At 47.9% G+C, this 10,606-nt stretch overlaps 1 protein-coding gene across 3 annotated transcripts in view; it reads left to right on the top strand.

Annotated features, from left to right (window-relative positions):
• The first annotated feature begins 6,366 nt into the window (after window positions 1–6,366).
• Window positions 6,367–10,606, top strand: part of CEP57L1 (centrosomal protein 57 like 1) — a 146,873-nt gene continuing 142,633 nt past the window's right edge. For all 3 annotated transcript variants that reach the window (XM_029595298.1, XM_029595300.1, XM_029595297.1), the window contains exon 1: window positions 6,367–6,539. The gene's annotated coding sequence lies outside the window, so the exon portion shown is untranslated. The remainder of the gene's footprint in view (window positions 6,540–10,606) is intronic.

Genomic DNA, 10,606 nt, shown 5'->3' with positions numbered 1-10,606 from the left:
CAGGTTGAGATTCGTGAGAAGCTGGTTGATGGCATGTAGGCAGTCGTTCCAGAAATTTAGAGTTGAGGAGATGGGGTCCGAGATGGGGATTATGATTTGCACATCGTCTGCGTATATAAAATGGATGAGGTTGAGGCTATTGAGCAGCTGGCATAAAGGAAGTAGGTATATGTTAAACAGGGTAGGGGACAGAGAAGAGCCCTGTGGTACTCCTTGTTTTGATGGGACGGGGGTGGGATTCTTTGTCGTTTATTTTAACTTTGTAGTGCCTGTTGTTCAGAAAGGATTTAAACCAGAGCAGTGCAGAGCCAGAGATGCCTATTTCCATTAGACGGCTGATGAGGATGTCGTGATTTACCGTGTCAAACGCCGCAGAAATATCGAGTAGGGCTAGGAGGTAAGATTGTCCCTTGTCAAGGCCCATCAGGATGGTGTCCGTTAAAGAAAGAAGGAGGGATTCTGTGTTTAGGCGTTTCCTGAAACCGAATTGAGAAGGGTATAAGATATTGTGGGAGTCCAAGTAGTCGGTGAGACGGAAGTTGACAAGTTTTTCCATTATTTTAGCTATAAAAGGTAGGTTTGCGATGGGGCGGAAATTTGCTGGGTTGGCTGGGTCCAGATTGGGTTTTTTTTAGTAAGGGTTTCAGCGAAGCAATTTTTAAGGAGTCAGGGACAGATCCTTGATTGAGGGAACAATTTATGATGTCTGCCAGAGATCTGGCAATGGTGTTGGGAATGGTGAGGAGAAGTTTGGTTGGTATTTGGTCTAGAGGGTGAGATGAGGGTTTCATTTTCTTGATAATCGATTCTATTTCCAGGGATGATGTAGGTTCAAGAGATACTAGCGTCTGTTTAAGAATAGTAGAGGATGGATTTTGGCTAGGAGTTTGGCTGGGGGGTTGTAAGGCTATTGAAGATTTGTTGGATGTTGCCAGTGGGCCAAGTAGGTTTTTGACTTTGTTGTCAAAGAAAATCGCCAACTCTGTAGATTTGTTTTGGGCTTCTTCTTCTGAGAAGGTAGGGGAAGTGGGAGTGGTGAGGGCTGCCACATATGAGAAGAGCGTTTTCGGGTCGTATAGGAAACCGTGTATTTTTTTGGCATAAAAATCTCGTTTGGTGCGGGTGATCGATGTTCTGTAGAAGCTCATTGCTGTTTTGTAAGTAGCCAATGATGTGGGGGAGGGGTCTTTCCGCCAGCGTAGTTCCTTGTGTTGTAGGTCTTGTTTGAGTTTTCTTAATTCCGTAGAGAACCAGGGTTTTTTGTTCGAGCGTGCTGGGTTGATAATTTTTGAGGATAATGGGCAAATTGAGTTTGCTACTGCGTGTGTGATTGTTTGCCAGGAATTAATTGCGGTATCAGCATCTGTGAAGTCCAGTTTGGATAGGTCTTTGGCAAGGCTGTTGTTGAGTGCGTCCATTGAACAAGGTTTCCTGAATTGGATGGAGGATTTGGAAGCAACAGGGGTCTGTTTTTGATTAATGGCTAGTTTTGTAACTATCAACGAGTGGTCTGACCAGGGGATGGGGGAGCAGGAAGGTGGGGAGATGGGCGAGATGGTTTCATTAGTGAATATCAGGTCAAGCGTGTGGCCTGCCTTGTGGGTGGGATTATTTATGATTTGATTGAATCCCATAGCCTGGAAGGAGGAAAGTAGGGCTTCGCAATTGGAAGATGGGGAGGGAGAATCAACATGGATGTTGAAATCTCCTAAAATGATAGCGGGTAAGATGGAGTCGATATGTTTGGCTATAATTTCGATGAGTGGAGAGGGGTCGGCTTCTAGGAGCCCTGGGGGGGCGTAAATAAGGCAGATTTGGAGTTGGGAGGATTTGAATAATCCGATTTCTAATTTAGTCGTAGATTTGAAGGCTTGTTGAGTTAGTCTTAATTCTTTTTTTGTGATTAACATTATTCCACCCCCTCTTTTTTTAGGTCTGGGGATAGAGAAGACGTCATATTGTTGTATTGGTAGTTGGTTGATTATGGCTGTATCAGTGTTTTTCAGCCATGTTTCGGTAATGGCACAAATGTCCGGTTGAGAGTCTAGGAGATGGTCGTTGAGCAAGTGAGATTTTTTTGAGAGTGACTGTGAGTTTAGAAGGCTTAAGGTTATTAAGGATAGACCTAGGAATTGTGTTATTGGGGAGATCATGATTGGAATCAGAGATCTCTTTGAGCGTAGATTGAGTAATGGTGCGTTAGCTCTGGTGGGGATTGAGCGAGGGATAATCGGAATGGAGAAGGTTTGTAGCATGTTAATGTCTTTTTTGGATGTAGGTTGATGCTGGATGCTGGAGTGGCTGGATGAATGCTGGATGCTGGAGAGGCTGGATGCTGGGGTGACTGAATGAATGCTGGATGCTGGAGAGGCTGGATGAATGCTGGATGCTGGAGAGGCTGGATGAATGCTGGAGAGGCTGGATGCTGGAGAGGCTGGATGCCTCTCCAGCATCCAGCTGGTTGTTTGCTCAGGATGGTTGTTTGCTCAGGATGGTTGTTTGCTCAGGATGGTTGTTTGCTCAGGATGGTTGTTTGCTGAATGCTTGCAGGATGGTTTGCTGAGCATTTGTTGGACGCTTGCAGGATGGTTGTTTGCTCAGGATGGTTGTTTGCTGAATGCTTGCAGGATGGTTTGCTGAGCATTTGTTGGACGCTTGCAGGATGGTTGTTTGCTCAGGATGGTTGAGGGGTTGTTTGCTCAAGATGGAGAGGCTGGATTGAATGCAGGGTGGCTGTTGGAGAGGCTGGAGTGGATGCTGGGAGGGTGCTAGGGAGGTAAGTTGAGAGGTGGCTTTGTTCCAGCCTACGGAATCCCCTAGCCTAGGACCTTTGCTGGCTGCTACCTTTATGGCTTTAGATTTATCCAAGGGTATGGTTCAGGGCTTCTCAGGGCTGTACGAAGGAGCGCGACAAAGGGCGCGCGGCGCCGGGCTGACTGCGGATTTAAAGCCCCTCAGGGCCTGCTCCTATTGGAGGAGCTGGATCGGTGGGCGGATCGTTTTCGGCGCGGTTTCCCTTTCAGGTAGGCAAAGTTTCTTACGTGGCTGCTGCCGCGTTGTCGTCGCCGAGTCCCCTCGGGTGGGGAGCGTGTAGCCCTGGCCTTCCCCCGGCGGGGCTCGGCGCCGATCGCGCAGGCCTTCCCCGATCACCGCCGGGCAGAAGAAGCAAGAAGAAATGGCGCCGGGCTGACTGCGGATTTAAAGCCCCTCAGGGCCTGCTCCTATTGGAGGAGCTGGATCGGTGGGCGGATCGTTTTCGGCGCGGTTTCCCTTTCAGGTAGGCAAAGTTTCTTACGTGGCTGCTGCCGCGTTGTCGTCGCCGAGTCCCCTCGGGTGGGGAGCGTGTAGCCCTGGCCTTCCCCCGGCGGGGCTCGGCGCCGATCGCGCAGGCCTTCCCCGATCACCGCCGGGCAGAAGAAGCATCATTCAATCTGTTCAAATACAAAAAAACACAGCCTGAGCTTTGAAATCCATTGTTACCAGACAGTAACTGAGCAGCCACATGAAGGAAATGCAAAACAGGGATCCTTTGGCAGGACCCCTTTCCTACATGGGGTGTGGCAGAGCCTAGGTTGGAAGGCTGCTTAAATCTGCGTTTGTGGTCCGCTGGTGTATTCTTGCAGACGCTTGGGTCCCATGTGTGTGCTCTTTGCCGGGACCACACGCTGACTGTATGCAAGTGCAGAGTAGGGATGTGAATCGTTTTTTGATGATTTAAAATATCGTCCGATATATTTTAAATCGTCAAAAATCGTTAGAGGCGCGATACAATAGGAATTCCCCCGATTTATCGTCAAAAATCGTAAATCGGGGGAGGGCGGGAAAACTGGCACACTAAAACAACCCTAAAACCCACCCTGACCCTTTAAAATAAATTCCCCACCCTCCCGAAGCCCCCCAAAATGTTTTAAATTACCTGGGGTCCAGTGGGGGGGGGGGTCCCGGTGTGATCTTCCACTCTTGGGCCACGGCTGCGTTAATAGAAATGGCGCCGGCGCCATTTTGGTTCCTGTCCCCCGACGTCACGAGCGCAAGAGATCGCTCCCGGACCCCCGCTGGACCCCCAGGGACTTTTGGCCAGCTTGGGGGGCCTCCTGACCCCCACAAGACTTGCCAAAAGTCCAGCGGGGGTCCGGGAGCGACCTCGTGCACTAGGGCTGTATTGCAAAATGGCGCCGGCCGTATGGCAATGGTTTTTGTTTAATTTATTTTTTATTAATTTCACAGTTTACAATTCAAGAAATAACATCTTGATTCGAAAGACAGAGAGAGCTTTAGGAAAAAAGAAAACATAAACACCACGTACAAATCAAGGAAATATAATTACTCTCGCAATACAAGTCCTCAATATGGGGGACCTATTACCACTACTACAGGAATGTCAGGTTTTCAGGATATTCACAATGAATATGTATGAGATGTATTTGTATACAAAGGAGGCAGTGCATGCAATGCTATTTCATGCATACTCATTATCAATATCTTGAAAACCTGATTAGGTGAAAACCTGATTAGGCGAATCCCCAGGCCGATGGATGACGATCGGCCTGGGGATTCGCTGTCCAGGCCAGCCCAGGAGATACCACGTGGTCTGCCGAGCACGGCTCTGTCACAGCCGCGCTCTGCAGACCACGTGACTAGATCGACCGGCCCACCGGGGGATGCCCGATCCCCCGATAGGCTAATCCGCCCCTGACTAGGTGTGTCTAGAGGACTGGATGGAGAAGTACTGAGCTGGGCTGCAACAGATCCCATCACAGAAAATACACACGAGGACAGGGGTAGGAAGCAACACCAGTTCTAGGTTGCAACCACCAGGTCTAATTTTCAAGATGTACCTAATTAATATGTACAAAGTAGTGCATGCAAAATATACCTCATGCATATTTATTGTGGAAAACCTGAAAACCAAAGCTGCCTGTGACACTTCAGGACTGGAGTTACCTTGGTCATAAATGTAAAAAACAAGCAGAGCCTCATGAAACACAAAATAAATGATCACAGACGAAGTGAAACTGAAGACTCCAAAAAATCAGTTTGTATGCAACCTTAAAAGAAACTGAAATGCACTTCTTCCTGTGCGAAATACAGAGATCAGCGCTGCACATTGCCCAAAGTTGAGATAAAAACAGGAGCTCTGAGCTACAGACAGCAGCAAGGACAGGCCAATTCAAAACCTACACGCTAAAAACGTGTCCAAACTGGACATACTTTTTTGTAACGCATGCACATTCACCTCTCCTGTGTGCTCGATGCAATGGGCGAGTTAGGGATAAATTGTGCGTCCCTAGCGCATCCATGGCATAGCGTATCCAGGAGACTTGTATGTGTGCAGGTTAGGGAAACAGACGCTCGATTTTACGAGCGTCTGTTTTCCTAGCCCGTATACATCCACAGGTTAGGAAAATGGATGCTCGTAAATTGAGCGTCTCTTTTCCTAACCTGACTGCTTTAAAGACCTTTTTTCTTTGGCTGCTTCTGTGTTTCCTCCGTCTTAGTATTGCGACAATATTTAGTTGGCGGAACCACAAAAAAGCAGTATTTTCTGCTTTTTTGAACATGGCTTGGGACGCCTCAGAACTTAACACCAGCTCCGGGGTTGGCGATAATTTTTGAGCATACAAAAGTGCATCTCCAAGGTGACTTCACATGGGTGAGCTAGCTAATAGCCTCATCAGCATGCATTTACATGTGAAGAGCGCTATTAGCTATGCACTGATTTGGAGGTGCGTATTGCATCGGGTGGAGGTCAGTGGAGCCCTGACCTTAGCACCCAATATTGCATCTGCCTGAACATGCGGTAACCTGCCACCTGACCAGGGACAATACGGACCAGCACCAGAACCTGCGACATGTTCCCTGCTGCTGTACTTTCCCTAACCTGTAACTTTACCTGATTTATTACCATTCTGTAATTTTCTTTTTTCCTACCCCTTTTATTTTAATCATTCTGTATATTATTTTGCCAACGCATGTGCAATTGTCATTTCAATAAAGTTCTCCGAATCTGAATCTTTTTGCTTTTGGCGGCCTTGTCCCGTAGTTTCACCGGCGGCTGCGCACTGCACCTGAGCACGGGGAGGCGGGGACCAATTGTACAGGGGCATGGCCAGAGGCCGTGACATCTAATGGAACGGCCATACACGGTGACATCATATTGGGGCTGGGCTGAAGGTGGAATCCCAATCAATCTGTTGGGGTGGGCAAGCGTGACCACACAATGACGAGGAGGGGCAGGAGGAGGGGACAGAATCACGAGGGGCTGGGAGGAGAGCAAGCGAGAGACAATGTCGGGGGGCGTGGTTTGGGACGGGACGGAATCGTGGGGGCGTGGCCGGAGGGCAGGTCACAATGCCGAGGGCGGGGCTGCTGCCGGAAGTTGTTGGTCGCGCACCCCCGTGGTGGCCTGAGAGCGGGAGGGAAGGCGGCAGATTTGAAGTCGGGTTGCCGAGATCTTTTGGGGCCGCCGAACGGACGTCGGGAGCGGGTAACGGGACGCACGGTTTGTTCCGCCCTCCCTCCCGCTGGAGAAGGATCAGGTAAACGGATTCTTCGCCTCCTCCTCGCCCTCCCTGCAGCTCCGGGCCTGCTCCTGCCGTTGCAGCGCTTCTCCTCTTGCTGTCAGCCGTGCCTGCTGTTAACTAACGAGCGGAGCCTTCGCCCTCCGCCCCTGCTCCTTCTCTGCCCTGCTGGGAGAGTAGCACAGGCGGTGAACGTGGTAACGCAGTAAGAGATTCTCCGGCCCAGACACCAATCTGCCCGGTTACCCTGCCCCACTACTAAGGACCCTTTTCGGTTGCCCGCCACTGGTTGTGGCCGCTTGCAAGGTATCTCTTTAACCGGGACTGGCTTTGTCTTCTTCCTTTGTACTCCACCATCCTGGGGAGCACACCAGGTATTGGATTTTTATGTGCTTTGTACCCTGCCTTCGGCAGACTTCAGAAAAGGTAGTAGAGAAAGGTGTAAACGAAATTCAAGATCCTCCAGCGCCCGCCTTTCCCACGCTAAGCCCCAAGATTCTGTAATCTAAATAAGCAGCAATACTACTAGCATATCCCTTGCCCAAGCAACCAGCCTCCTAGGTCTCCTGTGTAGCCTGCCAGACAGACCTGGCTCCTAGCTGAGTCTGTTTTCATAGTAAGATTTGAATTAGTGATTCTTAACCTAGTCTGTCTGACTTTTAGGATATCCATAGTGAATATGCACTAGAAAGGTTTCCATATGTAACGCCCCTTTCCATCCCTGGATAGGACAAGTGGGCACGTTGCTACCCTACCCTGAGACCCTTCCTGCAGGGGGAAGATTTGCTTCAGGGAACTTGGGACAGTCTTTGGGGGTTCAGAAACACACCTCCATAAGAGTTTTGGTTGTTTCAAAAATAAAATATAATTCTAAGGTACTTGACTGCTAATCAATTAATATTTTTTGTTATATCCATAAACAAAAATCTAGACAGTTGCATACACAGTCTATAGGGAGCAGGTGCTTCCTCTATCTCTGGGCTTCCCATACCTGGCCTGGGGACCCCACAGCCAGTCTGGTTTTCAGGATATCCACAGTGAATATGCATGAGATAAATTAGCATATACTGAGTCTCCAGGGAATGCAAATTTGTCATGCATATAGAACAGACAGACACTTCTGTTACCATTAAGGTCTGGATGAACCCCTAAGTATCAATATAGGTTGAATAGGGGAGGTTTTCATTCAAATGCAGCCCCTCCCTTTGAGGGGTCTGGAATGGCTGCCCCTCATGCTTTTTTTAAGCAGCTCTCTCCAGATATCTGGAGGCAAGTCCCTTATGGTTTGCTTAGAGTTAAGAGATACAGAGGAGTTTTCTGGAGTTGATTTTTTTTTTTTCAGGCCCAGTCAGAAGAGCTAGGCAAATCCTGTCTGGGGAGAATGACCAGGGTTAGGGGGGTTTCCTTATTCAGTTCACTCCCTGGCTGGTTAGGATTTGCTCTCTGGCTTTATTTTTGGGATTTTTACATTTTAAGTGGTAGCCTTGCAAGAGCCTGTGCATCACCTGGGCTCAGCCCCTGTGTCTGGGGCTTTCAGGATAGGGAAGACCTCACCTTGCAAACCCTCAATAAAGACAGGAGATAGCAACGTGCAGCAAGGAGGAACTCTGGGTTTAAGATTTGTTGAAAGGGAAAAGGACTCGTCAAGATCCAGGAGGACGTTTTGGCTGCCACATAACATAATACTTGCCATACTGGGTCAGATCCAAGGTCCATCAAGCCCAGTACCCTGTTTTCCAACAGTGGCCAAGCCAGGGCACAAGTACCTGTCAGGATCTCAGGGGGTAGATATATTTTAAGCTGCTTATCCCAAGAAGAAGCAGTGGATTTCTGCAACTCTCACTTAATGGTTCATGGACTTTTCCTCCAGGAGCTTGTCCAGGCCTCTTTCTTCCTGTACTGGAGCAGGGAGAGAAACCTCTTTCTAAGTGATCCCTCCCATTGAGGATCCAGAAAGTAGACTCTGAGAGAACCAAAGAGATTTAGATCTGCTAACCTGGAGTAAATCCACTCGAGACCATTGAGGACACCCATCTGGTATCTTCACCCCCGAGGGGGGAGACAAATTGCCTCTCTGTGCCAAGGACAGTTTTAACATTTTTGCCAGTGCTGGAGGGGTTTCCTGCCACATAAGGATCCACCTGGGAATTTCACTTTTCAGTGCCCTGGTACAAGTTACTCCTGCCCAGATAGAGGAAAGAGAATATTGCAAAAGGAATTCTGTGGTGCTGAAGATTAATTTGTGCCATATCTAATCACTGTTTAAACAGTGAAGACTTTAATTTTTTGATATTAAACATGTGACTCCAGAGTAGTTTTTTTGCACCTACAGCACACACTAAGGACACATACCACTCTCCATGGGGGACACAGAGACAGGGAAGTGAGGCCCCTCTCCCAGGGCCAGTTAAAGAAAAGTCATCTGTGGCACTCTAGGTCCTGAAAGCTAACTCCCATCCGCAGCCTGGGGAAAGAGACTGCAGGAATAGCTAGCCAGGGTTCCAATCCCAAAGAGATAAGTTTATGGCCCCATCTGAGTGCAGCCTGCTTCCCAGGATGGAGTTACACACACATTCACTGTGGATATCCTGAAAACCCAACTGGCTGTGGGGTCCCCAGTGCAGGTTTGGGAAGCCCTGCTCTGTTTTCAAGCTCCTCTTAGGATGCTGTCAGGAATGCTGTTCCTAGAGACTCCTCTTCCTGAGACTCTATTCAGCCTGACTACTTCCTCTTCTCTTCTGACTACACTTCCTTGTACCAAAATGAGATCCTTCCCCCTCTAAGTAGTTCACTATTAATTCTTCTGCAGTTCACATTGGCAGAAGTTCCTTTTACTACTATAGATGCAGAACTTCTTTAATTGCAGATGATCTCTCCCTGGAGCCTGTACTGGAAGATTGGGCTTCCAAATTGCAGGTTAAATTTAATCTGGATAAGTGCAAAGTGATGCATGTAGGGAAAAATAACCCTTGCTGTAGTTACACGATGTTAGGTTCTATCTTGGGAGTTACCACCCAGGAAAAAGATCTAGGCATCATAGTGGATAATACATTGAACTCATTGGCCCAGTGTGCTGTGGTGGTTAAAAAAGCAAACAATGTTAGGAATTATTAGGAAGGGAATGGAAAATAAAACAGAAGATGTCATAATGTCTCTGTATTGCTCCATGGTGAAAACCGCATCTTGAATACTGTGTGCAATTCTGGTCACCGCCTCTCAAAAAAGGATATAGCTGCACTGGAGAAAGTGCAGAGAAGGGCGACCAAAATAAGGGGCATGGAACGGATCCCCTCTGAGTTTGGAGAAGAGATGACCCGGGGGGGGGATATGATAGAGGTCTACAAAATCATGAAAGGAATTGAACAAGTTAATGTAAATCAGTTATTTATTCTTGGATTAAGGGACTAGGGGGGCACTCCAAGTTAGCAAGTAGCTCATTAAAACAAATCAAAGAAAATTCTTTTTCACTCTGTGCATACTTAAGCTCTGGAATTCATCGCCAGAGGTTGTGGTTTTGGAAGTTAGTGTAACTGGGTTTAAAAAATTTGGATAAGTTCCTAGGGGAAAAATCCATAAACTGCTATTAATTAATAAGCAAAAGCTTGAGATCTATTGCATGTTTGGGTACCTGCCAGGTACATGTGACTTGGATTGGCCACTGTTGGGAACAGGATGCTTGGCTTGATGGACCTTTGGTCTGACCCAGTATGGTGTATCTTAAGATCTTATGCTCCTGAAAGTATATCCATGTGTCTGGAACAAGAAGTATGGAAAATATTCCCTTTCCTAGGAATTTACACCAGATTCCTACCGACAGCCCCTTGTGGTTGCTCCCAGCATTTACTCCCCCTTGGGAGATGCAGGGAGTCTGTCCTTCAGCCCCAGACCCCAATGACAGGGATATCCCAGAAATTTTGGTGCTGTGTTTTGTTCAAGCATCTCCCACTGGGGAGCGTCTGAAGAATCTTTCATTTCCTGTGACGAGACATGCCTCCTTGTAAGCCAATCTGGAGCCTCTGTCTTGTGCCAGGTACCGTCCTGTTTTTGCCTTTTATGGCTAAATTTGTGGAAAGAGTTATAATCGT

This window comes from Rhinatrema bivittatum, chromosome 3 (assembly GCF_901001135.1).
Source record: "Rhinatrema bivittatum chromosome 3, aRhiBiv1.1, whole genome shotgun sequence".
Lineage (NCBI taxonomy): Eukaryota > Metazoa > Chordata > Amphibia > Gymnophiona > Rhinatrematidae > Rhinatrema > Rhinatrema bivittatum.
Note: the sequence above shows the minus strand (reverse complement) of the source record. Positions and strands in the feature narration are given on the sequence as shown.